Source organism: Macrobrachium nipponense, chromosome 25, assembly GCF_015104395.2.
Source record: "Macrobrachium nipponense isolate FS-2020 chromosome 25, ASM1510439v2, whole genome shotgun sequence".
In the NCBI taxonomy this organism is placed as follows: domain Eukaryota; kingdom Metazoa; phylum Arthropoda; class Malacostraca; order Decapoda; family Palaemonidae; genus Macrobrachium; species Macrobrachium nipponense.
This window is the reverse complement of record NC_087214.1, coordinates 30,165,776-30,184,016: the sequence shown is the minus strand read 5'-3', so window position 1 is coordinate 30,184,016 and position 18,241 is coordinate 30,165,776. Positions and strand designations below refer to the sequence as shown.

The 18,241-nt window shown below is 37.4% G+C and overlaps 2 long non-coding RNA genes across 4 annotated transcripts in view; both read right to left on the bottom strand.

Annotated features, from left to right (window-relative positions):
* LOC135199304 (uncharacterized) overlaps window positions 1-1,533 on the bottom strand; it is a 95,622-nt gene extending 94,089 nt beyond the window's left edge. For 2 of the 3 annotated variants that reach the window (XR_010311042.1, XR_010311041.1), the window contains exons 1-2: window positions 1,411-1,533; window positions 1,193-1,265 (exon numbers count right to left, since the gene is read on the bottom strand). This is a non-coding gene — a long non-coding RNA (uncharacterized LOC135199304). Of the gene's footprint in view, window positions 1-1,192; window positions 1,302-1,410 lie in introns of all 3 variants that reach the window. The other variant, XR_010311043.1, reaches the window with a different exon arrangement.
* The window catches only part of LOC135199307 (uncharacterized), a 761,114-nt gene that overhangs the window by 741,985 nt on the left and 888 nt on the right, over window positions 1-18,241 (bottom strand). The window lies entirely within an intron of this gene.

Sequence of the window (18,241 nt, the reverse complement as noted above, 5' to 3'; positions counted from 1 at the left end):
TTCCTCCCATTTCCTAAGGAAGAGGATCCAGTTTCCTTTGTTTGTTTCCTCCAATGTGTCGACAGAACATTGGCCATCATCTATGAGTACAAAAGCTTACGAATTGAGATACTACATGATGTAGGCTACATTATCTTCATAGCAGGAAGGGTATTAGGCTACATTGTCTTTATAGCAGGAAGGGTATTTACAATAGGACGGTTGGTCAGTAGGCAAGAATTTTAGTCACAGGTTGATGACGATATCTATTTATCCCCGAAACGTTGAAATCATCAGGACTAACAGATATGGCTAGCTGGAAGTGGGTGGTGGCTCCGGTACCGACACTGGTGCTGTGTGTGTGTGTGTGTGTGTTCTCTATCTGTTTACTCTCTGTATCTGGTGTCTCCTGAATTCCATTTCTCATGGTGGGGAAGGGTTGGGGGCGGGGGGGGGGGACGGGAAGTATCTTCCAATAGTGACATATTCATACACAGTAAAGATTAAGCTACGTAGAAAAGTACAGCACATTGTACCTATATTCCAACACTTGCATTCAACACAGATTGTGGTTCACGAGGACCTACTTAGACCAAGTGACACTAGTGATTAAATGAAGGTGAGGGCAATTAAACTAAGCCTGAAAATTGAGTTAACTAGTAAATCCTATCAATTTATTAGCTTTTATAATTACCATATCCAATTCTCATCCTTCATACATTACTTTTAGTTTGTTTTACCTTGAAGTGGACAATGGCAAGCGGGTAGTATTACTATTTAACTGCCTACAGTTTAAATGTTAGTGGTAATAATCCAAAGAATTGGTTTAGAATCTCTAACAAGATACCTCTAGTTTCTTGTAGATATCCGGATCAGTTTCTCCATAGGTCTAGAATTATTTTTGGCTTACTGCATACTATTAAGACCAACTCCCTTAAATCATTATAAAGTTATATGGGACATTAGTACTTGAGCTAAGCGTTTATAACTTTCTCCTAAACTCGTGTTTAATGATACTAGGCTAGATATTTTGCACACTTCATTATGTAAAACTAAAGGTCAATATAAACTAAAGTCTTCGAGAGATCTTAAGTTAAAGGAACAAGTAATCAAAACTGCATTTGCTGGTTAACAGTACGAAAGTACCCAATAAATTAAAGTATCAAAAATTCCTAAGATGTTCTTGCAACCTCATGTGAAACGTGATACTTACAGCTCGCAGTTTCTTATGCTGAGATCAAAGGTCCTTTTAACAGTCAAACAGCAATCTCTCAGTAGCACCAGCACTGTGGAGAGAGAACAGAAATTCAATCATGACTACACTGGAAGATAAGGACAACCTTCAGTAAAAATTCAGTTAAATTTTCTACTTAAAATACGAAAGTAATTTAATTTAAACCCTCAATTAGTTTAATCATGTCATGTTCTTACCTTTCATAGAGGGCAAATTTCTCTTTACACGACTTCCAGCGTTCTCGAAAGCTGAATATCTCCAATTTAGACTTACTTTTAAACAACAAAGTGACCATCCCGTCATAACCTGAAAGAAAACTGGAATTTTTACTCATCAGGGACAGTGTGAGGCTGACTTAGAAGTTACAATTATGAAGAAACAATTGAAGAACTTTTGCCCTCTGGTGTACAAGTTACCTGTGGAATTTTAAGCATTCTACATTTATCTGCTAGCAAGTATGTAAGCATTGCTGAAACAAAACGTGGAAAAGTGCTTGCACCATTGACCTATCAACCAACTAACTGCCTCTTGAAACTATATGAATTTGACCCAGTTTTGGAATCTCAACAAACAGCGAAACGTGTTGAAAAACTTTGTTAGAAAATCCTGCTAAAAAGGTTTTATGGGCAATTTCCAACAATCCTTTACCGTGAATTCCTCCGTCAATATAATTCACTTCGACTGAAAAGCTGATAATATCAATGATGACCTTTATGATTAAACCAAGTTGTCTTCTTTCTATAGAAGTAACTATGAAGTATAGCTGAGTTAAAAATACGTCAGTGTCACTCTACACATCTATTATATATGTTACCAGTTCATGATTTTCACTTTTTTTTCCAGAATTAAACTTATTCTCACCTTACTCGAAATAATGATGGTGTCCCCTCCCGTCTAAAATGACGCCAGATAAAAGAATCCTACAAGTAACAACAGATGAAGCTGGTGAGCAACACTGCAATATTGTGATTGTCACTCAAACTTGTCCGAAGTACAATTCCCATTTATATACCAACTGACTTAGAAGCCACGGACTATCAGCATTCTGTGACGAACTTAAAGCTTCATTAACGAGTTATCCGAATAACCATCTTTAACATATAACATTGTGATGAGTTATAGTAACAACTTCAATTTGGGATGCAACCAGTGGCCATATATCATTCCTCTGAGCTGCGAGTTGTTCGCAAAGATAAGCCTAATGCTCTTTGCAGTCATGATTGGTTACTTACACTAAAGTGTGGAGCTAATTCTAATTTTTCTCTAACGATAGAAGCCTTCAGGAATGAATCCCCGCGTGTTTTCGCTACTCGCCCACTCCGTCAGTAAATAGAATATTTCTCTCGCACTGTCAATTTCAGTTCTTCATATTCAACGCCATTTACATATATTTCAATTTTTGACTGTCTAGTAATAAACCCTGCTTTAAAAATTATTAGTATGACCGGCCAGGTATGCATAAATAATGACAGAACCTGTAGGCCTTACAGGCAGTCACCAAAGGGTACCTATGGTATTCCAGCTAAAAACTCCAAAATCCGATGGCTTAAGCCACCAGCAACGCACAATCACAGCAGTTTCCAGGAAAACATGAATTCTGAAACGAAGAGTAAAACTATGATGAAGGGTTACATGCGTCTAAGTTTCTGAACCGACTGGAAACACTTTTCTGTAATTCATTCCACCTCGGTGGTCTTGCACCTATCAACATAAACAGTGTTTAACCTCTTACAGGAAAGTTCCATAGTATTTTTCAAGTTCAGTGTTTTACTACAATAATATCTGTCAAATTTTCCAGTGCTCATTGCTATTAGCAATATATATAAAGCTCAAATGATTCCAGAATCCACGGCGTCGTATTTCTAAACTGCCATGGAATAAAGTTCTCCCTGAATGATGTCAGCTATATACCTACTAGGAACCTAAAACTTACAACAGAGACAGCCACAGGACTACTGCTTTTTCCATTTATCTTCGATCGCTCAGTAGTGGTATTGAGATCCTATGGGAGTCCTTTAGTAGCAATGGCCTTTGACCTCCGGTCTACCAAGCAACGAAAGGGCACCCTGATTCACAAGGAACAACAGAATTACCTTCAGAACCCGCTGATATCCTATCTCGTGCACTTTGCATAAAAGCACTTCACCCACCTCACTTCCATAAACATGTATCAAAAACAAATCTGAAACACAGGATGAATAACCACATGAAATATAATTAGTACGGCAAACCTGCTAGTGTTCAGAATGAAATCTGGGTTTACATAAAGGTTCGCGACCCTTGTCTTTGTATATTTAAAATAGACCCTCCTCCTCCTCCTCAAATATCTTTGCGTCATATTGATTGACACTTATCCGACGCAAATTAAAAAATGTACTTCTTTCAGCTAAATAGAAGTTTATTGTATAATATTCCAGGTCTCGAGTTCGTTTTGAAATTCTCTTGATTACTCGTTAATCATCGATTTGAACGAGACTCAATTTCGTCATCATTCATATAACAAAAGCTACCTCAGATATACCGCGTTGATTTCGCAATTATGAATCTCAAAAGTGTGTCACCGGTTTACTTATTGGTTTCTCGATTTACTTATTTACTTACTGATCATCGATACCAACTGACTACAAAACAAGATACTACATCAGCTCTTTTTAGCTTTGCAAATGGTTCCTAAAGGTGGACTGATTCTTTCACAAAATGAATTTGCAATATTAGACAGCTTATACCCCATTTCCACTTTGTTGAGGGACTCTCTCTCTCTCTCTCTCTCTCTCTCTCTCTCTCTCTCTCTCTCTCTCTCTCTCTCTCTCTCTGTTAAGGGACTGGGTTTACATATTTATTCCATCCTCTATTTGGATTTGGCGTCAGTCATCGATTTAATGACGTTTTTTCTGTAGTAATCGAATGACTTGAATGATCTAATAATAATAATAATAATAATAATAATAATAATAATAATAATAATAATAATAATAATAATAATAAAATGAATAGTATCAACTGTCTTCTAGGATGTGCTGAAACGACACGACTGAATTCGAAATGGCCCTGAAGTAGAAGCTCGTCTGTAACAAAAAATTACTGACATTAATCACATATAATAAAGTAAAATGTTTGATGCACATAACTATAGATGGGCATGAAACTAAAAACGAATGGTGCCACTTAATCCCTCGGGTAATATATGAGCTTTGGAACAATAGGATACAATATACAATTTCGTCATTAGTATATGTATGTAAACTGATTAGAACACGTAATTTTACCCAAAATGCATGTATTAGTATTAGCCAACTATACTTGACAATCAATTCCAACACCTATATGCTTTGCTTAGATTAAATATCGCCAAAATTAGTTAGCTAGACTTATTCCCTTAATACAAGCGAGTTCTGTAACACCTTCTTCTATCTTGAATGGTACTGGGAGCTATAAATGAATTGAAAAAACTCGCCAGAGTCCATCTGTATCTGCAATGAATATCTCTTCAACACCTGTAGGTCCCCAGTTTATGGCTTTCATTGTCTGAAGTCAACTTGACACTCAGGTCCCTATTCGAAATGGTATTGTTCCTTCCAGCAGAAAATGAATCACTTAATCAATTCGCCAGTTATTTGCCATCATACCGCCCTCGGTGGTATGGAGACAGAGAAGGACGCCTATAGGTAACCCAAGGTTAAGCTCACACAACACACACCATCCTACAGTGCCAGACTGTCACTGTAAATATGTCCTTATTAACCGTTCGTCATCAGTCAACGGAGCCAGGATGAGCAGATAACAGCATTCTGTAATTGAATGAATGATGGCTACTAAAACTGGCGTCACACATCATTCTACAAGGAACTTGAGAAATACATAGGTCTAAGATTTTCACTATTAGGAATTTGTACTTTAAAGTTTGAAGTCTTTTGTGGACAGAGTTTCTGAAGGTTTGAAGACTTCCATAATCGAGCCGAAACATGACTGGAATGTCTGGCTAACAATGCATGAACGATTACTGAAAGCTATGTTATCCTACGTCCTTCAAATTAACTCAAAAAGTCTATTGAATTCCAGGTTTTAAAAAGACCTTATTATAAGCTGTCTATATATGTTAAAATTACAGTTGGTTTCTATTAAGAAATGCAGTAGCAATACTAAGGAAACCATTTTTGACTGATACAAGTAATAAAAACGTACAACAAATTAATTTCCTTATAAGAGCACCTTACCTATATAACAATGTACGTACTACTACAAGGAAACTATAAATATTAATTTGCATATATTTCATCAACATAAGCAAGAGTCACACCTTTTTAACTGCCCACAGCACATCTCCACAACATTGTTCTTGATACATGCTTTACTGAAACAATCATAAAATGTACCACAAGTTCATCGCCTAAAACTACACACAAAAGCTCCAATAGCGACAAATGTAAGAAATTCTTCCTAAGTAACTTCTCACTTGCCACAGGAGGAACTTTAGATAACAGCAAAGATTCAAGAAGGAAGAGGGACACTTAATTCACTTAACCACCGATCGCCAAAGCTTAAAATAAAGCAACGGTTTGATGACAGACTCCAACAAATTGCTCTCATTACCTGGTCTGCCTCAATTGCACTTTGGTTTAAAATAATTATGTTTTAAGTCCAGGAATACTCCCTGTACGGAATTGCTATTGATAAGATAAAATTCTTTACCAAAAATTAAAAAAAGTACCAAGTCACAGACCAGGCAGCAGTTTCTAAAGCCAAATCACAAAACTGCAATATAAATAACTTTGCAAGTTGATGTCTTGTATTGCAACTTGATGTTCTTGGGCGTTGCAAGTTGATGTGTATTTTAACTTAAGGTCGTGTCTTGCAAGTTGATGTGTATTGTAAGTTAATGTCTTGAATTGCAAGTTAATGCCTGTATTGAGTTGATGACTTGTATTGCAAGTTAATGTCGTGTACTGCAAGTAAATGTCTTGTAATGTAATGCAAGTTCATGTCTTGTAATGCAAGTCGTCGTGTACTGATGTCTTATATTACCAGTTGATGTCGTGTATTGCAAGTTAATGTCTTTTATTGTAAGTTAATATCTTGCATTGCAAGTTAATGTCGTGTATTCGAAATTAATGTCCAAAAACCACATTTACTTAACCTAATCTAAGAATGACCTTAGTAATTATATCACACCAGAATGCCTTAGATATTCAGCAGTTGTTTACGTGACTTTAAATCTCTTTAATTCACTATTTGAACAATTGACACCAACTCTGCCAATACGACATGAAATACAGTACAGAAACCAAATACCTTTGGTGCCCAGAGTCACATTACGATGTAAATGACACAGAAATTATTGGATTTTTTTGTTTAAGCTTTAAGGTTTGGCGGCAGCCATTAACTCAGTTAAGTCCAGCTCGTCTCGAGCAAGACAGACGAATAATAATAACCTGTCATGTCACTAGACGTAAATATGGCGGTGAACTTTGTCGGAAACTAGACTTACGTTAATTAGCGCCAGATTTGTCTTTATACGTTCATTAACGTCAGATTTTTCATTACATAACAACGAATAAAATTAAACAAATACACGCTAGACAATTTATATTCCAAAAATAAGTTATTAAGATTTTGACAAACCAACCGAAAAGTGTCCTTTGAATTGTTCCCAGTGTTTTAACTGAGAGAGAGAGAGAGAGAGAGAGAGAGATGAAGACGAGAGAGAGAAGAGAGAAAGAGAGAGAGAGAGAGAGAGAATTTTTCTAAGTTCCCTATATACTAAATACCATTCTAAAGAAAAAATTATTTTTCGAACCTGAAGAGAAACGTCTAAAAAGTAGTTTATTGGTAAACTATAGTAAGCTCGTCTCCATCGCTCCTAAAATTTTAAAATTCAAAATACGTTCGTAGTAATAGACCACGTAACAAATGGAGCTTTACTGAGGAACATTCTTAATTCTCTGCTATAACATCTACCTATAGCTCTATATAAATGAAGAAATACTACGCATTTTTTCCTGTTTTATACGGTAACTTAAATGACTTGCCCCTGGCGAACTGTGAGCTGTACCTAATCGTCTTCATGGATGTAGTACTGAAACGACTTGGATCATCGAAATGGCTGCAGTAGAACTTGAAGCGAAACATCGTCTGTAACGTGAATTTTCTCCATTAGATACTTATTACGGGAAACAGGAGGCTCGATACGAGTAATATTCAATGATGGATATATACGTCTCTCATTAATAGAGAAACGGGAATATATAGTTCCTTTGAAGTTGCTATGAGGTGATGGTAATCTTTCTCTGCGGTTTGTTATAATTAAAGAACTGAGTTGTTCTTAAGAATGACCTCAATACCTGCTCTTAAATGTTTCTTGTTCCCGTCCTGTGGTATTGAATACAACTTGAATTGACTGCATGGTCAGGATTCTGGACAAACTGACAAATTCCTTCATAGTTTCACAAATCATTCTTAACCTCCCATGTGTCGAGATTTAACAGGGTTTATTTCACCCAAATTTCACAGAGGATGACTGGCCCAGAAATTTATACAAACACGAGGTCACAAACAGTTTAATTACTTTAGAATAATGGACGGTATTTCTCACTTCCAATCCTCACCAGTTTCTCCAAAAACTCATAGCCTATTACCAACGAGTTGTTCCAGTCAAAACTCATTCCCGGCCTATTCCAAAGGATTTCTCAACGTACTGCATACGCCAACTTCAAGCAAGAGATCAGTCACTTTTGAAGACCTTTCCATATAGAAAATGATTATTCGTGACGTCACGAGCGAATCAGTGCGAGTGATATTATCAGTACTTCGATGGAGGCGATGCAACGCCATCTTGAATTGACAATTCAAGATGGCGATGGGCGATGACGGCCTTGGAATTAGGCCTATGTCGATTTACTAAAGGTTTATTCTCCGACCAAACTAACAACCACGTTATGACGACAAATAGCCTTCTGCTTTCTGCCAGACATAAGGCTTATTTTCTGAATAATAATAATAATAATAATAATAATAATAATAATAATAATAATAATAATAATAATAATAATAATAATAATAATAATATAATAATAAGAAAATAATAATAATAATAATAATTATAATAATAATAATATTACAGCGCAGGAATATTGGAATGGACGAAGGCAGAACTCCGCAGCATAGACCAGAAAACTAGGAAACATATGACAATACACAAGCACTACACCCAAGAGCAAATACGGACAGACTATACATAACACGAAATGAAGGAGGGAGAGGACTACTAAGTATAGAGGACTGCCGTCAACATCGAGAACAGGAGCACTGGGGCAAGTATCTGAAAACCAGTGAAGACGAGTGGCTCAAGAGTGCATGGGAAGAAGGACTAATAAAAGTAGACGAAGACCCAGAAATATACAGAGACAGGAGAATGACAAACAGAACAGAGGAATGGCACAACAAACCAATGCACGGACAATACATGAGACAGACTAAAGAACTAGCCAGCGATGACACATGGCAATGGCTACTGAGGGGAGAGCTCAAGAAGGAAACTGAAGGAATGATAACAGCAGCACAAGATCAGGCCACCCTAAGAACCCAGATATATTTCACAAAGAACGATAGATGGAAATAACATCTCTCCCATATGTGGAAGTGCAATACGAAAAAATGAAACCATATACCACATAGCAAGCGAATGCCCGGCACTTGCACAGAACCAGTACAAAAAAAGGCATGATTCAGTGGCAAAAGCCCTCCACTGGAGCCTGTGCAAGAAACATCAGCTACCTTGCAGTAATAAGTGGTACAAGCACCAACCTGAGGGAGTGATAGAATACGATCATGCAAAGATCCTCTGGGACTATGGTATCAGAACAGATAGGGTGATACGTGCAAATAGACCAGACGTGATGTTGATTGATAAAATCAAGAAGAAAGTATCACTCATTGATGTCGCAATACCATGGGAAACCAGAGTTGAAGAGAAAGAGAGGGAAAAATGGATAAGTATCAAGACCTGAAAATAGAAATAAGAAGATTATGGGATATGCCAGTGGAAATTGTACCCATAATCATAGGAAACCTAGGCACGATCCCAAGATCCTTGAAAAGGAATCTAGAAAACTAGAGGCTGAAGTAGCTCCAGGACTCATGCAGAAGAGTGTGATCCTAGAAACGGCGCACATAGTAAGAAAAGTAATAGACTCTATGGAGGCTACCACCCAGTCGAATTAGAGGACTGTGATTGACTTAAAAAAATAAAATAATAATAATAATAATAATAATAATAATAATAATAATAATAATAATAATAATAATAATAATAATAATAATGAGGGCCTCTTACTACCTATAGCTTTGGTCTATCAAGCAACGAGTGGCAGAAAGGACGCATTCACAAGGAACAACATAATTACCGTCAGAAACCAGCTGATATCTTGCCTACTTCACTTTGCATGCCAGTACATCACCAACCTCACTTTCACAAACAGGTATTATAGAGAAACCAGACACATAGGATGAATAACTGCATAAAATATAATTAGTACGACAAACCTACTACTATTCAGAATGAAATCTGGGTTTAGCAAGAAGGTTCCATTGTATATTTAAGATGGACACTTCTGGTCAAAATGTTCAGACCAGTCCTGTGTAAATCTGTTGACCTTTTCCTAACTCCATATTGACATATTGACCTATTTCTACCAAACATTCATACATTGACCTATTCCTACTTCCATATTCACACATTTACATATTAAACTATGCATAAGGCCTCCAGTAACGGTTGTGTTTACAGGAGAAATGGTTTTTTGATTGAATCTAAACATTTTTGTACTCTTCTCCAACCTTGAGCAACCGATAGGATTTTTTTACTTTTTTTGTTTACTTTTTAACTAAACGATATAGCGTCTTGTTTCACCAACGAAGATTAAAAGTACGCAATATTTCATCAGAAATTATTTTTCTGCACTGTTTAACATGCTCATTATTTATTTTTCACGTTCTCATTCTCATAAATAAATCCTAAATATCCTATCCTAAAATTCCTTTATCTTTAACTCGACGCGAAACCCCTTTTTCATACCTTTTTTAGTCTCTCCCATAGGGCTGTCCTATCCCCCCCCCCTCCCCCTAACCAGAACAGCAGCAACAACAACAAAGCAGTTTGTAGGCTTCCTCCCCGAGTTAAAGCGAAATTATTATAATAACGCATATAACCTCCCCGCCACCATGACCGGTTCAGATCGTCGACTCCTGCTATGAATGTTGAATAGCAATTAACCTCGACGTCAGCTGACGTACCCTTCAAGTGGTTCCAAGCGGTTCCCGGTTGTTCGTCCTCCTCTTAAGTCGTTTTGGTTCGAACAAAAGTCGTTAAAAGTTTCAATACATCCATAAAGCCGATTTGATACAAAAGCAGTTCGTCTCCACACAAGCGATTGAACGCTAAAACTGCTTTCTTCAAACAATTACGAGTTTTATAATAGAAAATGTCGTCTATGCGCCATATTGATAGGCACTTATCAGACGCAAATAAGAAAATGAATATTTCAGCTGAATCGAAGTTTATATAATATTTCGTATCTCGAGTTCGTTTTGAAATTTATCTTAATTCCTCGTTAATCACCGATTTGATTGACTCAATTTCGTCATCATTCCTATAAAACGAAAGCTACCTCAGATACCAGGTGTAGATTTCGCAATTATGAATCTCTAAAGTGTGTCATCGGTTTACTTATTGGTTTCTCGCTCTACTTCTGCACTTATTGATTATCGATACTAACTGACTACAAAACAAGATATTATGTCAACACCCATTTAACTTTGCAAATAGTTATTAAAGGTGGACTGATTCTTTCACAAAACAATGAATTTGCAATGATAGACCGCCTATACCAGATTACCACTTTGTTGAGGGACATTTCTCTCTCTCTCTCTCTCTCTCTCTCTCTCTCTCTCTCTCTCTCTCTCTCTCTCTCTCTCTCTGTTATTCAATTCTCAATTTGGATTTAGATTCAGTCATCGATTCAATGACGTTTTTTTTCTGTCTTATTCAGTAATCGAATGCCTTGAACGATCTAATAATAATAATAATAATGATAATAATAATAATGATGGTGATGATGATGATGATGATGATGATAATAATAATAATGAGTGGTATCAACTGTCTATGAATGTACTGGAACGGCTAACTGGAAATGGCACCTGAAGTGGAGATTCGTCTGTAAACAAAAAATTATTTACATTAATCACATATAATGAAAAAAAATGTTTGATACAAATGTATATAGAATAAGCCTAAAACTACAAGGGAATTATACCAGTTAATCCCTCGAGTAATATACGCAAGCTTTGGGACAATAGGATAGGCCTGAAACTACAAAGGATTTGTAGGCTACCAGTCAATTCCTCAAGTACTCTAAGCTTCGGAACAATAGCATATTATAAACAATGTAGGCTGGGACCCATGAGGTTATTCAGCGACGAAAGGAAAATAGAAAGTAAAAGCTAGGTCTGAAAGGCGTAACAGGAGGAAAACCTAAAAAATAAAGCAGATAAGTGAGATGGAAGAAAGAGGAGGCACAACAAAAGGAATGAATTAAAGGGGTTACAGCAGCTTAATGGGGCCGAAGAGACGGTACAGAGCGCCTTGAATTTTATGCCTTTAGTGCACCTCGAGTGAGGTACACTTCATAACGGTGCTTTTGGGGCCATGAAAACCATCGAATTTCTCTCTGCAATATGATAAAAAAAACTGGAGACCTCACTCGTGATTCTAAAGACTACACGAGTTCATTGTCATCCGGTATATGATATTTGTCAATACATATTATTAGAGAAATGGATGGTGGACAGCCCTTGATCAAACCGTAAATGTCAATTTCGATTTAACAGGTTACAGAAAATCAGCGACATAAACATCACCAATAGTATTTCAAATCGGCGTTCCACCCTTTTTAAAGATGATTGATTGATTATGTCTACTAAACCTGGCGTCATAACATCTAGGTAATTGACACCGAAATAAATCAAATAGAAAAAAATAAATTTTAAATAAATTTCATATAAAAATATCTATAAATATATGTATATAAAAATTTGTTCATATATATAAGTTCTTGCATATATAGACAATCTATGTATAATTTAAATTTGGTTGAAGAGGCCTACCTCCCCCATAAATTTATATAACTGCTCTATATTACAATCCTTTCCAAGAATTGTAGCTAGGATAAAATTACCTACTCTGTCACGACCCCAAGACAGGAACCTTTGTCTCAAATTCCCGAATCTGGGACATTCAATCAGCAAATGTTTCACAGTCAAGGGCATAGTACAGTTCTTGCAAAATGGAGGATTTTCACGAGACATCAAGAACCCATGTGTGAGTCTTGTATGTCCAATCCTCAATCTGCACAACATCGTTTCTTGTCTCCTTGGCATATTCGGATATGACCAAGGAGGCACTGATAACGTGGTACTGCGCATTTTTTGATTAGTTAAAATATCCTCCCACTGGGACTGCCAACATATTCCAATTCTCTGACCTACTAGAGGATACAAATCCCGATATGGTAGTAGGCATCTTGTGGGTTCTGGGGAGTTGACTGCCGACTTTGCAAGTTGGTCAGCTTTCTCATTCCCAGCCACCCCAACATGGGAAAGCACCCAATAGAACTTTATTTCTTTCCCTCTTCTTTTCAGTAAAAGCAGCCATTCCAATACATATATCCAAAATCAGAGGGTTTCATGGGTTAAAAGATTCCAGCAACTGAAGAACACTTCTTGAGTCATAATATATAATAACGTTATTTTCATTTAGAATAAAAATTTCCTTTAAAGCCTTTAAAACTGCATATAATTCTACTGTAAAAATCGATGCAACAGGCGATAACCTGCCACTTCTCTCTAAATCAGGTGTGTTAAATATATTGTTTTTATCTTTTCTTTCCAACTTCAGAATCCTTGTATTCTCGTTTTCTTTATCTTGTTTATTTTTAGTACAAAATAAGTACTTTGCCTTTTTTCATAATCCTTGGCTTTTAAGCATCTTTTCACAATCCTTGGTTTCCAACTCTCTTGGAAAATAAAAAGATCTCAAACGTAACTTTAAATAACGTTAATAATTATTTAATACCTGTAAATACTTTGTGTGCTGGCATTTGAGACCATTTCAAAGTATTTAGCTCTTCCTGAATTAGTTAACAAAGTTAACGAGTAATGGTAAGAATTCTTACCAAGCAGTATCTGCCTAACCCTCCAAGGAAGCAGTTCTCTTGACTAAAGGGAAAATGGATACACTCAACCTTCGCTAGAAACTTTCCAACTGATGTGTGATCATTACTAATGAACTCTTTTCACTTGAAGGACTTTTATTGCTGTGAAATAATGAAGTGCTAAGTACCACCAGTTTCACCAAAGTGCAGTGGAGAGACGAGGGCATGTTTCTCCAGGGGAGTGTGTTTTCGGAGGAACCTTATAATGGATTGTGTAGCAGCAAGGAAGAGAGGCCAAGACTGGGATTCTATTTCCCTACCATAGTCTTTGGCATCCACCACATAATGCTGGATTACTTCCGAGGGATTTAACATCCTGGATTTATAACGAGCAAGCAGGCGCTTGATAACTTTGAGGTAGGTCTCGGTAAATGTTGGCACACTTTAAGAGATAAAAAGTTATAGAATGAATCATTTTAGCGCAGAGTCATTAATCTCGTAAAAAATAGAACTTGTAACCAAAAAGAATTTACTAATTTTGCTTTGCCATTTATCACATCTATTGAGATCTTTTTATTGAATCTTATTCTGAACTTTTAAGTCACTTGCATAGGCATTAGTTTCACATACATTTTTCTGATAGACGTATCATATCTTTTATAGGCTATACGCAGTGGCATCATGGTAATGGTATTACTCGATGCATCTTATAAACTTTTCACTGGTTATAAGCGATTCGGAGTGTGGAGGTTAGGTAACTAGTGCCAGAGTTACCTAGATATCGGGGCAGCATCAAGTGTCGTTAATATTAATCTATATTCTGCATATTATGCCTTAAATATCCTGTATGTTCAATAATAAATTCAATGTTCACTTTGATAGTTTGTTTGCTCGCCCTTTTTTATAACCTTCATATAATTTTTTCCGAATATCGGGGAAGGCTACTCCAGAGCCGACGCAAGCATCTGACTTTGAGCCGTCCGTGAAAACTGCAGTGGAGTTACCATGTTGCAAGGAGTGTTCTAAAAATATTGACCGCATGGCCTCACTGGACAATTCTGTGTTGGTAAAATTAAAATATCTACAGAACTTTACCTCTGGGAAGTTCCAGGGGGGACTAACTAAATATTTTGCTGGTAAAATCTCGATCCTTGGCATATTTAATTCACGGACAATGACATTTACTCTAAAAGCGAATGGATGAGGTTCCTTGGGGTGGTTTTCATAAAACTGCCAATGACTTTCCTTTCTCATATAAATGCTGGTTAAAGACTTAATTAGCCTCTGAAATCTATACCAGCTCCGAACCAGCAGACGCTTGTAATGAAGATCTAGTGGCACCTCATCAGCATCTACAAGCATTCTCTCGGTGGGAGATGATTTAAATGCTCCTGTCCACAACCGTATTCCTCCATGATTAATTGAGCTGAGCATTTTAAGGCTATTTGGCTTCGCAGAGGTGCACACCTCACACCCATAACTTAATTTTGAAAAGACCAAGGCTTTATATAATCTCAACATCTGAGTTCGGTCTGCACCCCACGAAGTGTGAGACAGGACTGTCAGCAAATTCATTGCTTTGAAGCATTTTGCCTTAATATATTTCAGATGTGGGATCCAGGTCAGCTATATATCAAAAATCAAACCAAAAAATCTTTTTTCAAAAACACATGGAATTCTCTGCCTATGAATGAATAGATCTGGATCAGGGTGGATTCCTCTATACGTCAAAAGTGCTTAGTTACTGTTTTACTAGCAGAAAATCTAAAACCATTAACCTCAGCCCACTTTACTATATCATCAATGCAGAGCTGAAGGCAGCGTTCAGCCACTGCCATCCTTGATGCTGCAAAGGAAATACAGGTATTCAACAAAACATAATTTATCATCAGCCAAAACAGTGAACACTGGACAACACTTAAGAGTTTCAAGACGTCGGTCTGACTGACTGAAGTCTCGAGGTATGATTATCTTCACTCAACCTGAGTGAAATGTAGGAATATGACTTTATCTTCCTTAGTATATACATATATACTGATCAGAACACGCCCTGTTTCTCAAAATGCATGTGTGTATAAGCCAACTATCCTTAACCTGAATTGCTTTACTGAAGACTAAAAGAATGCCCGCATTAGTTAACTAATTACCGTAATACAAGAGCGCGCCGTAACACATTCTATTAATAGTACAAGAAGCTATAAATGAATTAAAAATGCTCGCCAGAGTCAATCTGTATCTGTAATGAATGTCTCTTCTACATCTTTAGATCCCCAGTTTATGGCATTCAATATTTTCTGAAGAACTTCACACTCACGCACTATTCAAAATGGTACTGTTCCTTCCAGCAGAAAATAAATTGACAAATAAATAAGCCAGTTATTTACCACCATACCGCCCTCGGTGGTAAGGTGACAGAGAAGGACGCCAATAGGTAACCCAACACACACCACCCTACAGTGACACTGTCACTGTAAATATGCCCTTTATAGAAACTGTTCCTCATCGGTCAACGAAACCAGGCAGAGATTAAATTAGCATTCTATAACTCCTTGATTGATTAATGGCTACTAAAACTGGCGTCACACATCATTCTATAAGAAACTTTAAGAAAAGCAGTATTACCTTGTCAACACCCTCATTAATACTCTAACATGCGAGCTTTTGAATACATAGGTCTAAAATTTTCACTATTAGGAATGTGTACTATTTTAGTTTGAGGTCTTTTGTATCATATAGGGGACATAGTTTCTGATGGTTTGACGACTACCTTCATCGAGCCTAAACATGGCTGGAATGACAAGCTAATTATGCATGAACGATTAAGTAAACCAATTTTTACTGATACAAGTAATAAAAAACGTACAAAAATTCATTTCCTTATAAGAGCACCTTATATATATGTGTGTTGTGTTATCCAGTAACCGCGACACTTCAACTCGACTTTTTCATTTACAAGAACAGTTTCTCTCGAGGAGAATTTCAGACGGCAGGAACAATCAGTCTCTCACATATACCTAGAGTTAAACGGGAAATATCTCAGATCAAATTCACTCTTTTCAAGAGTAGCAAAACCACAGATTTCACAGAATTCATAGACGACAAATTAAAACGAAAGTTTCCCGCTGTTTGATTTGTTCATCAAACGTTCCGACGAGAGAGAGAGAGAGACTCAAATCCCATGGTAGCAAACACGTGCACCCACCCGCTTGGTAGCAGAGGCGAAATGGAAGCTGGGAAAAGGAACTAGTGCTATACTTCCTCGTCACTTCCATTTTGACTCCATGACCGTCGTAGTCAATATAAGAATGACGCTGAACTGAAAATGATTATACTTAGATAAATCATGGAGTGGACTAATGCACAATGAAAAGAAATGACGAAGAACTAGGAATAAAAGCTGAGAATGAGGGAGGTACTACTGGAGTAACCGCCAGCTTGTGCTAAGAACAGGATAATATCGAAACGACTCCATCCACAGAGGACACAGTGGAGAATGGCTTTGGTCTCGAAGGTCATCCAAATGACCTCAGGTCAAAGGCGAAATGTGCTCGCCTTTGATGATGCATGAAACAAACCACATTTAAGGACATTAATGACCACAAATAGCTACGTACTCAGCTCCTACAATCCCTGGCAACCTGTTCTTGATGTTGGCAAAATATCCCATGAACGGGGATGAATACTTAGCAGAGATCTTGATGAAGCCGAAGAGTGGGGTCCCGGTCAGAATAACCTTTGGCAGAAGCAGACAGGACCCTCTTAATGCAGAAACACCCCCTCCCCCCAAGGCAGATCCAGAGACTAGCGCCAAAACCTAGTATAATCTCCTCCCTAGTTCGTTGACAAGGCTGTCAAAAAAACATGCAATTTACTTTGGAAAAGACATGAAAATGTCCCAAAGAGAAGATAAAACGTGTAGGTCTGGCTTTCTTAAATATGCAGAAATCACTAGTCATAACTTTCCTGAACAATGTACTACTGCTAGGAAGTGAGGTGTTAACGATGCCTATATTGGTAGTGGGAAAATGAATCCATGCATTGACAAATGCCCCAAAATTAATTGGCACAGAAAACAGGCGCCCTTTCCTTCATTTGACTGACTTTGCAAAACTGCTACTGCCAATGTCACTGACGCAGAAAATGGCCAAATCTCGACTCAAAATATGCAAAACACAGTTAACAAAAAAATGTACATCAAATAATATCAAAACTCATAACCCTTTTCCTGGACGGGAATAACAATACATTTAAGAATAACAAGACGACATCAAGACAGTTTTGCGCCTCATTTCCATTGATATCGCCAGACTGCATTTTCATTCCTTGTTAACTAACTGCCTCTCTCAACCATGCATACAAATGTGTGTATGGTGGGGTTTGTTAAATATGAATAGGTTTCACCTTCAGAATAATAATAATAATAATAATAATAATAATAATAATAATAATAATAATAATAATAATACGCCTATCTATCTGTGTATATGGACACCTTTCGACCTTCAGCACAATGACAGGTGTGATCTATTACACAGACCATAATATTGTCAAAGTTAGGCAACCTGTTTGTGTGAGAGAGAACTGGTGGTGGTGGTGGTGGGGGGGGGGGGGGGGGGGAATCTGACAACATATGGGAAAAGGGGTTTAGTTCTCGTAAAATGAGAGAGAAAGAGAGTACAGGGGAGGGCTGGGGGAGCGACCGCCTGGCTGCAGCTATAAATTATAAGCAGAGGGAGGAGCTAGGTACGAGCCCTCTGGGGCAGGGGGGGGAGGGGGGGGGGGGTTGGTAGTTGTGGTGGGCCCGCTTGGCTATGTGAGTTTC